The sequence below is a fragment of the Ranitomeya imitator genome, chromosome 3 (genome assembly GCF_032444005.1).
Source record: "Ranitomeya imitator isolate aRanImi1 chromosome 3, aRanImi1.pri, whole genome shotgun sequence".
Taxonomy (NCBI): domain Eukaryota; kingdom Metazoa; phylum Chordata; class Amphibia; order Anura; family Dendrobatidae; genus Ranitomeya; species Ranitomeya imitator.
The window spans coordinates 549,771,563-549,788,684 of NC_091284.1; the positions used below are offsets into that span (position 1 = coordinate 549,771,563).

Consider the following 17,122-nt stretch of genomic DNA (forward strand, 5'->3'; position numbering starts at 1 on the left):
ATGAAACTTTGAGAAATTTTAAGTACATCATTCTTGACAAACGAGAGTTCTCGAGCCCTGGAAGCATCACACATCTCTGGAAATATTTTACAAACATACAATGTTCAAAATTCACTCATCAGCACCCAAATATTAAAAATATTGATTCAAATAAGAAGTGTTCAGTGAAAGTGAAGATGCTTCATCAGATTCACTCAATTCTATTTTGCCTTCTTATAGGTTGTGTTAGGGTGGAGCAGATACAGAATACATGGAAACATGGAAACAAATAGGTCAACCTGAACGTGAAACATAGAAAAAAAACACACCTGTCCTTTTCCTCAGAAGCACCCATAGCTCGGAGATATCCTTACATAGCAAGGAGATGAGACTTAATGTCATGTTGATCCAGATAGGCTTTCTATATGGCTCTCCTCTACTAAGTGACCTATTTCTTTGCAAGTTGGTTTGAAAACTACAAAGAGAGCACCAAACTCTGTCTTTCAGTAGAAGCCAAGCAGTGAGGATACAATACCTTTCTTCAAATTACACGCAAAGCTAGTATGTTTTTCAGCTGGGCTAGCGTGACCGTCTGACAAGGTACACCACCTACTTTTCCGGGCAGAAAACAAAGTTTCAGAGATGTCGAAGCCCTCCTCAGGCATCAGATCTCAAAAATCGCCAGCAAAGATGTATTTTCTATAAGTTTCTGACCCTGAAGCATTGTTTTTAACACAATTCCCTTACAATGCTATGAAAATCGTCTGGAATCTGGCCGTCCCAAACCTCCCTAAAGGGGCCCTTCATTTACTAACTATCGACCTCACAAGTAAAGCCATTCCTCTACCCTAAGGAGATATTCCGTAAAATAGACAGCTGTCCTCTCCGGTGAACTCTGACATCAGATGCTTTGATACAGAATATTGAGGCGCCTCTGGAAATTATATTATACATTTATGAAATGCTTCTGTAAAATGAAGGTTGCGCTAATTAATATTTGACAAATGAGATTAATTAATGAACGTGGTTAATACTAGACAATGCAGTTCATCACTGATCTCTGAGATACGATTTAATAATTAATATGCAGGGGCCATGTTGTAGGTTAAGAGCTCGACTGTGAAATTAGTAGGGCTTTCGCTACTCTATTCGGTTTTAGGGAATGTGCACACGTCGTCTTTTCAAGTGGATTGCGCTGCAGAAACTGCCTGAAAAATCAGAAAACGCTCAGAAGAATGAACATATGCATTTTCATGTAACTACTTGCTGTGCATTTGTTCAGTTTTTTGAACGATTTTTAAATCACTTTAGGTTTGTAAACGCCAAAGGGTTAAGAGAAGTGACACATCCATTCTTCTGTAGTTTTCCGCTTGGAAGATGAACTTTACGATACAAGTCAATGGGAAAGCTCAAAAGATGTCCAAAAGGCGCTCAGACATCTTTTGGAATGTTTTGCTATATTAAAAACTCTAGTGGTTTCATAAATTATTCAGTGGAGTGAAAAAACTGACTGGAAAATGACAGTAAACAAGATGTCACAAGAACCATGAGAAAACCCTCAAAACCAAATGCTGGAGGTCAAAAGTGTTAGATAAATGCTCAGAAAATGACACAAAAGATGCTTCAGAAAAAAAAAAAGTTTCCTGAAGCACCTTCTACTTGAAAAACCCCGGGGTTCACCTGTGTTTAAAAGATGACGCGTGTACATACCCCTTAGGGTTTTATTTTTTAATAGAGACATTATTCCAATACAGAAACACAAACTCATAAAATGATATTTAGGGGGTTATCCACTACTTTGACAACCCCTTCTCAATTGCTATGTCCTTCTGTTATAAAATAATATAAGCTATACTCACCTCTGGTGCCGCAACCATTACAAAGGTGGCAGTATTGGCTCTCCCAGGGCTCCTGTGAGCCTGGCCACCAACTAGTGGCCACTTCACTCACCCCTTCTTTTGGACAAATCAGACATCTAGAGGAAGCAAAAGAGCGGCCGCAGGCCTAACTTCCTCCAGATGTTCAATTTGTCCAAAAGAAGGGGTGAGTGATGCAGATGCTGACTGGCTGCAGGGCTCAATTTCCATAACAATGTTATGTGAGCAGGCTCGGACTGGCCCACAGGGGAGCAGGGGAATCCCCCGATGGGCCTCCGTGCAGATCTGGGCCACCGTGCAGATCTGGGCCACCAACCCCATTGTATGGGCAGTACTTGGTCTAATTGGTCTATGTATTTGTCTATATTTGCCCCGTATTCACATGTAAAGCGCCATGGAATAAATGGCGCTATAAAAATGTATAATAATAATAATAATAATAATAATAATAATAATAATTCACTTGATTCACTATGTACAGAAAAAAAACAGCATCTCATCATTCATTAACCAAACTACCCAGTTTATTATTATATAGAGATAAACAGTACAGACCAAAAGTTTGGACACACCTTCTCATTTAAAGATTTTTCTGTATTTTCTTGACTATAAAAATTGTAAATTCATACTGAAGGCATCAAAACTATGAATTAACACATGTGGAATTATATACTTCCCAAAAAAGTGTGAAACAACTGAAAATATGTCTTATATTCTAGGTTCTTCAAAGTAGCCACCTTTTGCTTTGATGACTGCTTTGCACACTCTTGGCATTCTCTTGATGAGCTTCAAAAGGTAGTCACCGGAAATGGTTTTCACTTCACAGGTGTGCCCTGTCAGGTTTAATAAGTGGGATTTCTTGCCTTATAAATCGGGTTGGGACCATCAGTTGTGCTGAGCAGAAGTCTGGTAGATACACAGCTGATAGTCCAACTGAATAGACTGTTAGAATTTGAATTATGGCAAGAAAAAAACAGCTAAGTAAATAAAAATGAGTGGCCATCATTTCTTTAAGAAATGAAGGTCAGTCAGTCCGAAAAATTTGTAAAACTTTGCAAGTGTCCCCAAGTGCAGTTGCAAAAACCATCAAGTGCTACAAAGAAACTGGCTCACATGAGGACTGCCCTGGGAAAGGAAGACCAAGAGTCACTTCTGCTTCTGAGGATAAGTTTATCCATGTCACCAGCCTCAGAAATCGCAGGTTAACAGCAGCTCAGATTAGAGACCAGGTCAATGCCACACAGAGTTCTAGCAGCAGACACATCTCTACAACAACTGTAAAGAGGAGACTTTGTGCAGCAGGCATTCATGGTAAAATAGCTGATAGGAAACCACTGCTAAGAACAGGCAACAAGCAGAAGAGACTTGTTTGGGCTAAAGAACACAAGGAATGGACATTAGACCAGTGGAAATCTGTGCTTTGGTCTGATGATTCGAAATTTGAGATCTTTGGTTCCAACCACCGTGTCTTTGTGAGACGCAGAAAAAGTGAACGGATGGACTCTACATGCCTGGTTCCCACCGTGAAGCATGGAGGAGGAGGTGTGATGGTGTGGGGGTGCTTTGCTGGTGACACTGTTGGGGATTTATTCAAAATTGAAGGCATACTGAACCAGCATGGCTACCACAGCATCTTGCAGCGGCATGCTATTCCATCCGGTTTGCGTTTAGGTGGACCATCATTTATTTTTCTACAGGACAATGACCCCAAACACACCTCCAGGCTGTGTAAGGGCTATTTGACCAAGAAGGAGAGTGATGGGGTGCTACGCCAGATGACCTGGCCTCCACAGTCACCAGACCTGAACCCAATCGAGATGGTTTTGGGTGAGCTGGACAGAAGAGAGAAGGCAAAAGGGCCAACAGGTGCTAAGCATCTCTGAGACCTCCTTCAAGATTGTTGGAAGACCATTTCTGGTGACTACCTCTTGAAGCTTATCAAGAGAATGCCAAGAATGTGCAAAGCAGTCATCAAAGCAAAAGGTGGCTACTTTGAAGAACCTAGAATATAAGACATATTTTCAGTTGTTTCACACTTTTTTGTTAAGTATATAATTCCACATGTGTTAATTCATAGTTTTGATGCCTTCAGTGTGAATCTACAATTTTCATAGTCATGAAAATACAGAAAAATCTTTAAATGAGAAGGTGTGTCCAAACTTTTGGTCTGAACTGTAGATTTCTGAATAAGGGTATTTGTATGCAGGTGAAAAGTGGGTCCCCCAAAATCAATGTTACTTGTGGGCCTTTGGCACCCCAGTCCGACATTGTATGTGAACCCTGGGAAAACCAGTGATGACACTGCTAGAACAGCATCAATGGAGGTGAGTATAGTTATTATTTTATAAAGGGGGAACAAAGTGATTAAGAAGGTGTTCTCAGAGTAGTGGACAAATATTTATTACCTCTATCAGGATAAATTATGAAAAGAATGGTATAACTGTGCCTGTAGAGAGTCCACTACTCCAGAGGTCTACCTCATGACATATAGTGGGCACATACGAAGTGTACACATAAGGCACGTCTTTATGTCACATACTTCTGAACCATTATATTGCCATTAAAGCCAATACACTACTTATAATATCACATATGTAGTATACCTCATTTTATGTACGATTTGTTTAATACTGTATGGGGTTGAATGGTTGCAAGTTACCGTATATTAAAGGGAACCTTGTCATGTAAAAATTTCCAGTTTTCAGGACAGAATTAGTGCATGTGGATCGCCCCCAGGCGCAGGGCAATGGGGTACTCGGTACTGGGTCCTTCAGTCCCTTCCTTCTGGGGATGTCACGGTGGCCCGACCCGGTCCGTGGTCCTGCTAAGGGGCGCCCAATTAAAGGTGATGTAAGTTTGTCAAGTGTTCGTGACGCCACCTGTGGTATTCGGTCAGGGTGACCGACGCTGCTTAGGGGTCCACTGGGGTGATGTTATGGCAGCTAGATGGAATACCTTCCCACAGGTGAAGTGTTTCCCCAGGGCTTCCCAGTAGTGTAGATGGTGATGATGTGAGGCGCAGTTAATAACGAGGACACAAAGGGGTGCAGTCTCTTTACCTTTACTGAAGGCTTTTGCATCCGCAGTCCAGAGTACAGGATTACAGGGTAGGCAGGGTCCAGCCGGTCTGATGACACTTCCAGAGTCCCCCTTGTCCAGGTGGAAGTCAGTAGCCTACCTACTAGCGCTCGGGCGTTGTAGTACCCCCCCTGCTGAGCAACTCGGTGAGGTCCTCACAACTTTTGTAGATGTTTCTCTTCTCTCTGTCCCCCAGATGGATAGGACAAACCCGTATGACGGTGGTGGCCTGAGGCTATTTTATAGGGACCCTAGTGTCTCCCCTCCTCCATGTTGTCACCTTGTCTGCTTAGGTTCTTAGGTCGGACAGCCAACTTGGAATTGACTGTCCTGCCGGTCTCTGAAGTAAAGCATAGAGTCTATTACTCCCTCGGTGTTCCAGCTGCCGGTCCGCGCTCCAGAAAGAGGCAGCCTCTCACAGGACAGAACTCCTTCTGGTTTTCTATACTCCTTTGCCATGACTTCGTGTTTCACTCCCTACGAACACACTTCGCTTCGTGTCCTTTCTAGGGATGCTGCCGCAATATAGTGCAGGCGCAGCTCTGTGTCTTTCTATCTTGCTGAGCCTTCAATGTCCTTTCCTTCTCCTCTGTCTGCTTGACAGGTGTCTCCTGGGCCGAGCCCAGGCAGCTCCTTCCCTCTCACTCCTTCTCGCTTCCTTTCTCTCCCTCCTGCTCCCAGCTTCTGCCTCACTTCCTAACCAACCCACCAGTTTTACCATTATGTGAGGAGTGGCCTAGTAGATAGAACCCTTAGCTCCCCCTGGTGGACTGGAGTTTGAAATGTATGTGTGGCTGTGATACCTGGCAGGGTGTAACTCCTTTGGTGCCATCAGACATAACATCACTCCCCCTGGTGGGAGAGCAACCTCACTGCAACGACCAGAACTCTGGGGCGCTGCACATGAACATTCAAGGTCATATTATCAACTTCTTTCCTTCGAGAGATGCCAGGGACCAAGTTCGATATATTAGACGCTTCCTTCCAGCAAGTACTATTTGATATAAACAACATATCAAAACTAATGTACATGGTATATTTCATAACTGGAACCATAGAGGTCTGACTGAACATTGGGATGGGGTTCTAGGAACTGCAGTACCAATGAAATCTACACCCTTGTAACACAAACATAAATAAAGCCTATATTCCTCCAACTATCATTTGACTTTTTTTTGCACCCTTTGTCTATTATCTTAATGACCTCTACTAGTAAAATGAATAGTTTAGAGATGGCAAGATCTGCTCCAATGGCCCTGTGAAAGAAAGCTTTTGACTTGTCATAGAGACCTGTCAGAAGTTTTGAATGGGGAGGGCAGTCCGAGTTCTGAAATCCTCAAGTGCTAACAAAGTGTTACTCTTCACTGACATCGAAGAAGTACTTTCTACTGTGCCCACCCTCAGTGTCGGAGGAAAGTTGCGCTCAGCGAGTCTCCATCATATTTGATTAGCGTACGTCTCAGCACCACTACTTGTGACATGTTTCCATGGCATGGCAATTTTAAGATTGATTATGATGATGATATTTAAATGTAATATTATGATGATTCTGCCCATCAGAATAGCAGTGGATCCTCTTCATGAACCAGACTCTGAGACACTAATGAGCTCCAAAGGTCCACAACACTAAAACACAAGGCGAGTTAGCTTACACTCACTGCATGGGATAACTGTATGAATGAGCCTAAGGGTACCTTCACACTGAACAACTTAACAACGATAACGATAGCGATCCGTGACGTTGCAGCGTCCTGGCTAGCGATATCATTGTGTTTGATACGCAGCAGCGACCAGGATCCTGCTGTGACATCGCTGGTCGGAGCTAGAAGGCCAGCACCTTATTTCGTCGCTGGATCACCCGCTGAAATCGCTGAATCGGCGTGTGTGACGCCGATCCAGCGATGTCTTCACTGGTAACCAGGGTAAACATCGGGTTACTAAGCGCAGGGCCGCGCTTAGTAACCCGATATTTACCCTGGTTACCATTGTAAATGTAAAAAAACCCAAACACTACATACTTACATTCCGGTGTCTGTCGCGTCCCTTGCCGTCAGCTTCCCGCACTGACTGTGGGCGCCGGCCGTGAAGCACAGCGGTGACGTCACCGCTGTGCTCTGTTTTAAGGCCGGCCCTCACAGTCAGTGCGGGAAGCTGACGGCGAGGGACACGACAGACACCGGAATGTAAGTATGTAGTGTTTGTTTTTTTTCACATTTACAATGGTAACCAGGGTTAATATCGGGTTACTAAGCACGGCCCTGCGCTTAGGGGGACCTCGGCATCGTTGGTCGCTGGAGAGCTGTCTGTGTGACAGCTCTCCAGCGACCACACAACGACTAAACAGCGATCGGCATCGTTGTCTATATCGCTGGAGCGTCGCTTAATGTGACGGTACCTTTATATCCACTGACTTGTAGGTCTGCTAGAGATAAGCATTTACAAAGCACATTATGCCATATATAACACTTACCTAATAATCTGACTAAATGGCTGCCATGAGATAGCACTACTGTACTACTTTAATGACTGGATTCTCATAGTGGACATTCCAAAAAATTATAAGCACCTATATAATTCACTTTATACTGCTAAATCATTTTTTTCATAGTTAATAAAGTTAGAAATTGGCTGCTGGGTTCACATATTACTAACAGCTTATAGTAAAGCGGCCTTCTTTCCAGATTCCCAGGGAAAGCCGCAGTGTATTGGAAAATGTGATTATGCAGAGCATGATATCGCGTGTACTCAACAATAGCAGGTGAGGAAAATTGCTCTCCATCCAAACCTACTGCTGAAAGACGGCACTGACGTGATCAGGCTCGCTCCACAGTTTCCAAAAGACTAACGCAAGCTATAACTCTACTCTTACCTGCATTGTACTAGGATCACACCAAACTGCATTATACCATAACCATCATCGTGTTCTGAATAATGATGGGAATTATGCTTTATACCAAAGTCAGGAAGAAGTGACATCTGTAAAAATCTCAATTAGTGATATCAGCATTCAGCAATGTCACAAGTCTCAAACTTCTCTTAGAATTGAATGCAATCACATGATATTGAGCTGCCCGACAAACACCCAATTCTACAGAACGAAACTGGAAAATGTGAGCTCTGCTGATAGCAGCCAGAATAACAGTGCCCCACATGTATAAAACTGAGAACACAAAATATAGGCTCAATAAATCATTGCATTTGCACATTTTTTTGTTTAATTTTAGGGTTTTTAATTTGCGTCTTATTTTTCTTATAATTTGCCCCTTTTTTAAAGTCTGCTTTATGTGTTTGATTGTTTTTTTTGTTTTGTTTTGTTTTTTTGTGGGAAGGGTTTGGGGTGTATCAGACGTTGCAAAATTTTGGTGCAAATGTAATTCAGTACCCTCCTGGAGTGATTTCTTGTACATCTGAAAATATTACATAGCTTGTGCAACGTTTTAGTGGAACATACAGCTATTTGTTCTAAAAACATGAAAATAGGGTTACACCCAAAAATAAAGAGCATTTTTTATTCTGCCCAAAAATTCATGAATCATGTGCGCTATTTTGAACAATTTGGTACAAACGCCATCTCAACAAATACCACAAGCCAAAAAAGAAAAGTTACTGAAAAAAAATCACAAATGATGAATTGATCCCTATGTCTGCACAGTATGTGTTAGAGAATGTGTGTGAAAGAAATTTACTAACCAAAATGTGCTAGAATTTTAGTACAAAATGCACTACAATGTGGAATACAAGCCACTGCCATGCAAAACATTTACCGGTAATACACGTTCTAGGCCGGTTTCACATTAGCGTTTTGAGGAGCTGCAGGGGGCTGCGGACTTCCTCCGTGAAGCCCCACCCTCGGCCGCACCTCCGCCGTTAGCTCCACCTACTTCTGCATGCGGCCTGCGTACCTACTGTATCTTTAACATTAGGTACGCAGGTCGTGCGGCTGTATGCGGATGCTTCCGCATGTGTCGTTTTGACGATGCGGCGACAAGCGTAGGACGGAGCTGGTAGCAATTTCTTTTTTTCTCCGCGTTGTCAAAACGACGCATGCGGAAGCATCCGCATACAGCCGCACGACCTGCGTACCTAATGTTAAAGATAGGTACGCAGGCCGCATGCAGGCTGCATGCAGAAGTAGGCGGAGCTAGCAGTGGAGGTGTGGTCGAGGGCGGGACTTCACAGAGGAAGTCCGCAGCCCTCCGTAGCTCCTCAAAATGCTAGTGTGAAACTAGCTTTAGACACTTTTTGGACCACCCTTTACAGTTTTGAAAAGTATCTAGAAAAAGTGGCATGATACAAATTTTTATGGCATGCATAATACTGCTGAAGCAAAGTATTTGCACTCAGTATGAAAAAAGAAATTGGTTACATTAATAAATTTGGTGCAGTTTGCACTATTGTCAATACAACATATGACAGTACAAGCACACTGACATACAGTACAACATGAGACCATAGGTGTTCTATTATAGATCCATAATATGGTCATTTGCACAGGCCTTAAAGCTAAATTCACAGACTGCTTTACTGTAGTTTCATCAAATTTTGCATACATCAATAGTACAGATACATCTGAAACTTTATAATATAACTTATCAAGAAATCTGCTTATGCCCCCATTTATAAGCCACGTCTTCTCACTCCTCTTGCTTCTATAAAAAAAAGTTCAAATTTGTCATGCTCAAGTCAAGACAGACTGTGAGCACAGTCAGATTACACTTCCTATTATACACTATGGAGAGTTGATAGTAGAGGGGGCTTGGGGAGCAGATGGAGGCAGAAAGAGCTTGCTGAGTTTTCTAACAAGTCTCTTTCCTCACCTAAGAGCTGGATTCTTATCTACACAGCTCAGTAATGATGTCTAATTTCCTCAATGCTGCTGCTTGTAACTGTGTGCTTTACATTTTTTTTTAGGAAATTAGGAGCATGAATACATCTCTCTGGGCTGTGATGTATATATGAGACATCATAGCAACTAGTCACTTCTCACTAGCTCTGGATAACTTCAAACAGAGAGAGTGCAGATGGAAAGCTGTAAGGCTACTTTCACACTGGCGTTTTTTGAATACGTCGCAATGAGTCGTTTAGGGGAAAAAACGCATCCTGCAAAGTTGTTTGCAGGATGCGTTTTTGCCCCATAGAGTAACATTACCGACGCATTGAGACGTATTGACACACGTCGCAACCGTCGTGCGATGGTTGCGCAGTGTTGTGGCGGACTATCGGGAGCAAAAAACGTTAAATGTAACTTTTTTGCTGCCGACGGACCGCTTTTTCCGCCCCCACCTCCACACACCTCACAATGGGGCAGCGGATGCACCGGAGAAATGCATCCGCTGCACCCGTTGTGCGGCGCATCAAACGCTAGCGTCGGAATCTCGGCCCAACGCAATGCAACGGGCCGAATTCGACGCTAGTGTGAAAGTAGCCTAATATGAAACAGTCAGTAAATGAAACAGAATTAGTTGTGCAAAAGGCTTAAAACAGGCTGAGGAACAACCAAACTTTACTACAATGGTGAGATTGTGGAAAATAGTTTCAGGTTACAGGTCGTACACTTTGGCAAAAGTGTATTTGAACAAATCAACAAGCCACAAGGTAGTTAGATTGCATCTGCCAGGCCTCTTTTCAAACCTAGACTGAGGTTTCAAAACGTGCTGTTCAAGCTCTTCTGAAGCACTAAGAAATGGGCAGTGGTGAGCACAGTAGACGCAGTGGTCATCCATGGAATCTTAGTGCAGCAGATTTAAGACATCAAAAGATGCCCAGCAGTGTTATAAACTCAGAACCAGTAGCAACCAATGGGACCTAGCCACACTCAACTGCTGTTCAGAGAAGTCTGGCCAGAAGTCTTAATGGAAGAATTGTGCCAAAACCTTTGACATGGAAACAAGGCCAAAAAACTCAACTACACATGAAAACATAGGAACCGGTATGCAGAAAATTGTGAAAATTCAAAATATTAAATATTTGGCTGTAACAGAAGGCAGTTTATTCACTGCAAGGCTGGAGAGAGGTATAGAGTATCTGCAGTAAATAGGTTCCTTGTATGTTTGGGGTTGCATTTCAGAAAACGAGGGTTAGAGATTTGGTCAGGATTAATGGTATCATCAATTCTGAGAAGTACAGGTAGATGCTAATATCATCATGCAATACCACCATGACATGACCATGTGTCTGATTGGCTCCAAATATATTCTGTAGCAGGACATTGATGAAAAATCTGCAATCAATGTTATTAAGTACTATCTTCAGCATAAAGAAGAATATGGAGTTCAGGGAGTGATAAGGTTCTCGCAGATCCCGGATCTCAACATCATTGATTCAGTCTAGGAATATATGAAGAGACAAACACATATTCACATAAGATCTGTGCTTGGTTCTCCAAGACGTTTTTAACAACCTCACTTCTGCGTTCCTTCAAAAACAGTGTGCAAGTGTAACTAGAAAAATTGATGGTGTCCTGATCTGCTAGCTCCATCTGCGCTAGCAGTGACGGACCCGGAAACGCTGCAGCCCGCTTCTCAGGGTCTGTCACTCAATGACGGCACATGGCTAGCGCACGCCCATTGTGGGCGTGCGCTAGTGATGCATCCAACACTGGAGTCAATGGTGGTGCTAGCGGACTATGTGACACTGCGTTATGCTGCGGTGTAACGTAGTCCGTCTAACGGACTGGGGGAACGCAATGTGAACCCAGCCTTACCTTGCAGCATTTTTGCTTGGTCACATAGCCCTTACGTGACCTGAAGCAATGTTTTAGGTCACTGTCCTGTTGCAACACAAATGATGATCCAAATAAATGCAAACCAGATGGGATGGCATGTCATTACAGAATTATGTGGTGTGTATTGAATTTGGAATAAATCACCAACAGTGTCACCAGCAAAGCAGCCCAACACCATTACATCACCTACACCCAGCTAACGTTGAGCACCACACATGTAAAAGCCTTCCACACACCTGTAGAAACAATCCACTATGTATCTCTGGGGCAATCTTCGTGAAAGTCAGGTTCCTCATTCCTCAGATTTAAAAGACACCCAGGTATATGGACACTCTTACATTTCGCATTTAAGAGTACCTGAGAGCGGATACAGGCTGCCTGAACCACAAGACGCATGTATAAGACACTGGCTGTATGATTTCAAAGAGAAGCTGAATCCTACAATGTGTCACTTAGTTTACTAGGTGCAGTGGTTCGGACACAGAGTTCTAATATTTAGCAATGCAGCAGAGTTGACAAAACTAACTCCGCCAACACCAGGCTCTCTATGTATAGAGACTATAGACACTGAGCTGCATATCACAGAAGGGGGGAGAGTCAGATTAGCATGCTCATGTTGCTGCAGTCCAACAATGATAATCACCAGGTGATAAAACCATCAGTGGTAATACCAGCACACAGCAAGACATATGACACATCGCTGAAATTTGTGTGTTAACCACTACCTCGTGTTGTCTTTTAATTACATAGCAAAAACCTGCGGACAGATTCCCTTTAAGAGAAGTCTGGTTGTTATAAAAAGTAGCTGATGTGGAAATGTTTGCATTTGTCTGTTAACCATGGTTACCTCAAAAGGAAACACAAGTAGTCATCATTAGTTTGCATCAAAAGGGCTTTGCAAGTGAGGGTATTGCTACTTGTAAGATTGCCCCTATATAAACATTTATCAGATCATGAAGAACCTCAAAGAGAGAGAGGTTCAGTTGCTGTGATGAAGGCTACTGAGTACCCGAGAAAGTTCAGCAAGTGTGAAGAGTGTCTCCTACAGAGAACTCAACCAGTGGATTGGGTCAACACTAGTGATGAGCGAGTATGCTCGTTACTCGGGTTTCTCTGAGCATGCTTGGGTGGTCTCTGAGTATTTCGGCGTACTCGGAGATTTAGTTTATGTCGATGCAGCTGCATGATTTGCGACTGCTAGACAGCATGAATACATGTGAGGATTCCCTAACAAACAGGCAACCTCCACATGTATTCAAGCTGTCTAGCAGCCGCAAATCATGCAGCAACACCGACAAACTAAATCTCAGAGACCACCTGAGCATGCTCGGGAAATCTCGAGTAACGAGTATACTCGCTCATCACTAGTCAACATCAGTGCTGAGGTTGTTTAGAAATGGCAGCAACCAGATGTCTGTGCATCTGCAACCACAGTGAAGCAAAGGCTTTTGGAGGCTGGTCCGGTGTCATGAAGAGCTGCATAAAAGCCCCTTCTCTCCAAGAAAAACATTTAGGACAAACTGATGTTCTGCAGGAAGTACAGGGATTGGATTGCAGGGAACTGGGATAAAGTTCCTTCAGACTGTTTGTGACATCTAAAAGAATGATTGTCTGAAGTAGAAAAGATGAGCGCTACCATGAGTCCTATGTCATGCCAACAGTAAAGCATCCCAAGACCAAGCATGTGTAGGCTCAATTCTCATTCAAGGGAGTGGGTTATTTACAATTTTGCCTAAAAACTCTGCCACGAATAAAGACTGATATGTACTCATTCTCCAAGAGAAACTTCTCCCAACTGTCCAGGAGGATTTGGTTATGAACAATGCTTTTCCAGCATGACGGAGCACCGTGTCACAAGCCACAAGTGATAGCAAAGTGGCTTTTTAAACAATTAAAATTTTGTTTCTATGGCCAGAAAACTTGCCAAATCTCAATCACATTGAGAACCTGGGTTCAATCCTCAAAAAGTGAGTGGATAAACGGAAACACAGACATTGTGAACCTCAACCTACTGTCTCTTTCCCATAATCCTGCAGAATGTAAGCCCGCAAGGGCAGGGTTCTCGCCCCTCTGTATCAGTCTGTCATTTTTAGCTTACTGTAAGTGAGATCTGTAATTTGTATGTAACCCCTTCTCATGTACAGCACCATGGAATCAATGGTGCTATATAAATAAATAAATAATAATAATAATAATAACCTACAAGCACTGGGGCAGGAATGGATTGCCATTAGTCAGAATTTGGCCCAGAAGCTGGTATCCCGCATGCCAGTGCAACTGCATTAAAAATTATTTGGCTTTTATCGTAAATCATATTACAAGATTTGTTAAAGGGTCGATAGTTACTTGTAGGATTGCTGCTTCCAACAGGTGGCGCTATGAAATTCACATCCTCTTCTACTCTATGAAGAGGCAATTTGCACGTGTAGTAGCAGTGGATATTTTTATGCTGCCTTGGTGGGACAATGCATTAGTATCTAGCGCAATATCTCACAGCAAACATGAGGCTATTTGTATGTGGCTCTTGAAAATGCTCCAAGTTGATAAACATGGAGCTCTGAGGAATCCAACCAGCGTTATAATCTTTAGATAATGCCTAGTAGGTGTGCAGACAGGAATAAAATGCTCTATAAATATCCTTTATTTATTCTTCCGTCATTTTCTAGGTGCCTCCTAATTTACGATTATAGAACTTTTAGCAATGACCTTTTAACATCACAGTACATTTCTATTCAATGTCAATAATCTTTTTAAGTTAATCCAGCTAAACCCCGAGAGATTAAAGACAAATAGTTTTCTGCTAGGAATATATATGATTTCTAGAAAACTGGAGTATTATGTCCTATATTCATGTCAGACATTTTTACAAGTATTAAATGCTTTTTAGCTGTGGGTGAAAAGTGAAATATGATTTGCCATGTAGAGTCTTCATTCATACTGTTCCTTATGTTTGGATCCACTCCCTCCTTTGACTAAATATGCACCAAAAACCACATTGTGAACCAAGTTTTAGAGGAAAATTGTGAAAAATTGCACAAATGTAAAACAATACAAAAAATGCATATTCTTCATTAGTGCACACAATTTCGCTGCTTTTTTTGGGGTGGTGGCGAGGTAAAAAGCTGAAAAATGCCAGATTAGTTTGTTAGATGGTACATTACATTACCTATTGTTGTTCAGCTATTTTTCATTTTCACCATTACAAATCACGATTCGCAGAACACAAGAATTAAAGATTTCTTTCTGAATCAGATGATTTTTTATGTTAGACTCCTGTATTTTGCGGGTTCCACTTCTAAGAGAGAAAGCCACAAACTACAGTAGGTAAAAAAAAAAAGTCAAACCTCGATCACGCTATATGGTTCCTCGGGAAAAGGGGTATAGCTTTGAGTAGACAGAGTGCTGCCTAATAAGTGACGCTTGGTACGCCAAAAATTGCACCAAAATGTTGAAGAAAATTCTTGTGCAAAGTAAGAAATACCAATTGGTAAAAACAGATGCACCAAATGTATTAAGCAGAATAAGTCACTGATACATCGGGCCCATTTTAACCCCTGCACTGGGGAACCCGTGCGTGGAAGGGGCTTTGGAGACATGCTCACTCCAGGATGATGTCTAAATGGGTAAAATAACAGAGGGTTTTAAAGATACATCATACCGTATTTTAAATTCTGGTGCAAGGAAGTGAAACAATGATGAGAGCACATGTAAATAGATAAAATGTGTCTGTTTAAAGGCCAAGTTCTAAAAGCGCCGAAGTAGAATGTGCTCTAAAACACCAAGAGTTATATATTTATCAGTCTTCTGGCAGCAGTCTAAAATATATACATGGACTTTCAGGTAACTATTCAGAAAAGGGGTATATGCAATCAATAGTCTGGACCCCGCCTGATAAAGCGCTCAGTAACGGTTAAACACAATGAACCAATCTACAGCAAAGTCAAAACCACGTGTCAATGTGTCAAAGCTGCTGCTAATTATCACATATATATTTTTAAGCTGGTCACTAAGCAACAGATAAGTGAAATAAGGATGTAGAACGGAAGCAAATTAGAAGCCTTGTGATTTGCATCCGTATTTGCCAAGCCCTACTGAGTTGCATGACTGAGCCTGATCAGCGAACACGGAGCAGAATAGGACTCAGATCCATGATTCTCATAGACATGTGAATAGATGCATCTGATTCTATCGAAGAGAACATGGACATTTCACTTGCATGTGTAAATGCAGCCTAAATGCTATAGTAGTTTTGGATATCTGTGGATATAGTCGATCCCTCTAGCCTTACAGATGAGCATGCTGGGATTTTTCTCAGGTAAGAAAACCTGTTTCACATCCTTTTCTTAATTTCCAGGAACTTCACAGCCCAGAGGTTTTCACAGATGGATGCTCACAGTACATGCAGCCATATATCTTATGCAGTAAGTCAGCAACGGTGATGTGGCAGTATTGTAGTGATGTGCACGCACAGTCAGGATGCAGTGACACCAAATAGGTTACTGAATAAAAATATGGACATATATACGGCGAATACAAAGAAAATCAGAAAATCATTATAACATTTTCCATAATGAAAGTTGATGGGTACAAGAACATCCCCATATTCTATAGGCACTAGATTACCAAATATGTTGGATTAGTAATACTCCTAATTCTGTGCTCAAGTTTCTTTGTTTAGTTACAAACAAATACCAGTTTCAGATTATTGGACCCCAAATTACAGGATTTAACCTTGATTGTACAGCTAGGTCTGCCAGATCATGGCAAGTGTTGCTTTTGTGGCACCCAACAAGACCCCATTACGGTACTCATTCGGCTCAGATTTATGGGGGGGATTATAGTCTCCTGCAATTAATAACCACAGGCCAATGGGCAGATTTACTTTCCGGACCCACAGTTCATAAAATATCAGCCAGTTCTCCACCCTGACATTATAATTTTAGCGTCCAGGTACAAATACAGACTGTGTGAGTTTTACAGAAGTTGTTGTACATTTCCTAGGATGCATGACTGATTATTGCCAATTAACATCTATAGTTTTTGAGAAAAACAAAACTATTTTCAGCCTAAAGCCGCAAAGCAGTGGTGCCATGAAACCTTATTGGATCATACTTCTCCATACCGCAGTATGAATGGATGTGTTGTATGATCTCAGAATACATAGCAGATCCTTACACCGCGCTATTCACAGGCATTCTACACAAACATATAGTAATGCAGAAGGCTAGGTTTCTCAATCCCAGTTGTGGAAAGCATTTTACTTAGGGTGAATTCCCACGCTGCAGATTATATTGCAGAAATTTGAGACTAAAAATTGGTTTCATTCATCAGAAAGGTGTTTCCTAGGAATGAGACAGGTGTAGGACTTTCTGCAACACAATATGCAGCAAATACACAATGTGTGAATTTACCCATACTGTGCAACCAAAATATTTAAAAAAGTAAAGGTAATAAGCTAGATCTT

General features: G+C 42.0%; 1 protein-coding gene across 4 annotated transcripts in view; it reads right to left on the bottom strand.

The window, feature by feature from the left end:
- The window catches only part of MCF2L (MCF.2 cell line derived transforming sequence like), a 398,998-nt gene that overhangs the window by 195,121 nt on the left and 186,755 nt on the right, over nt 1–17,122 (bottom strand). The window lies entirely within an intron of this gene.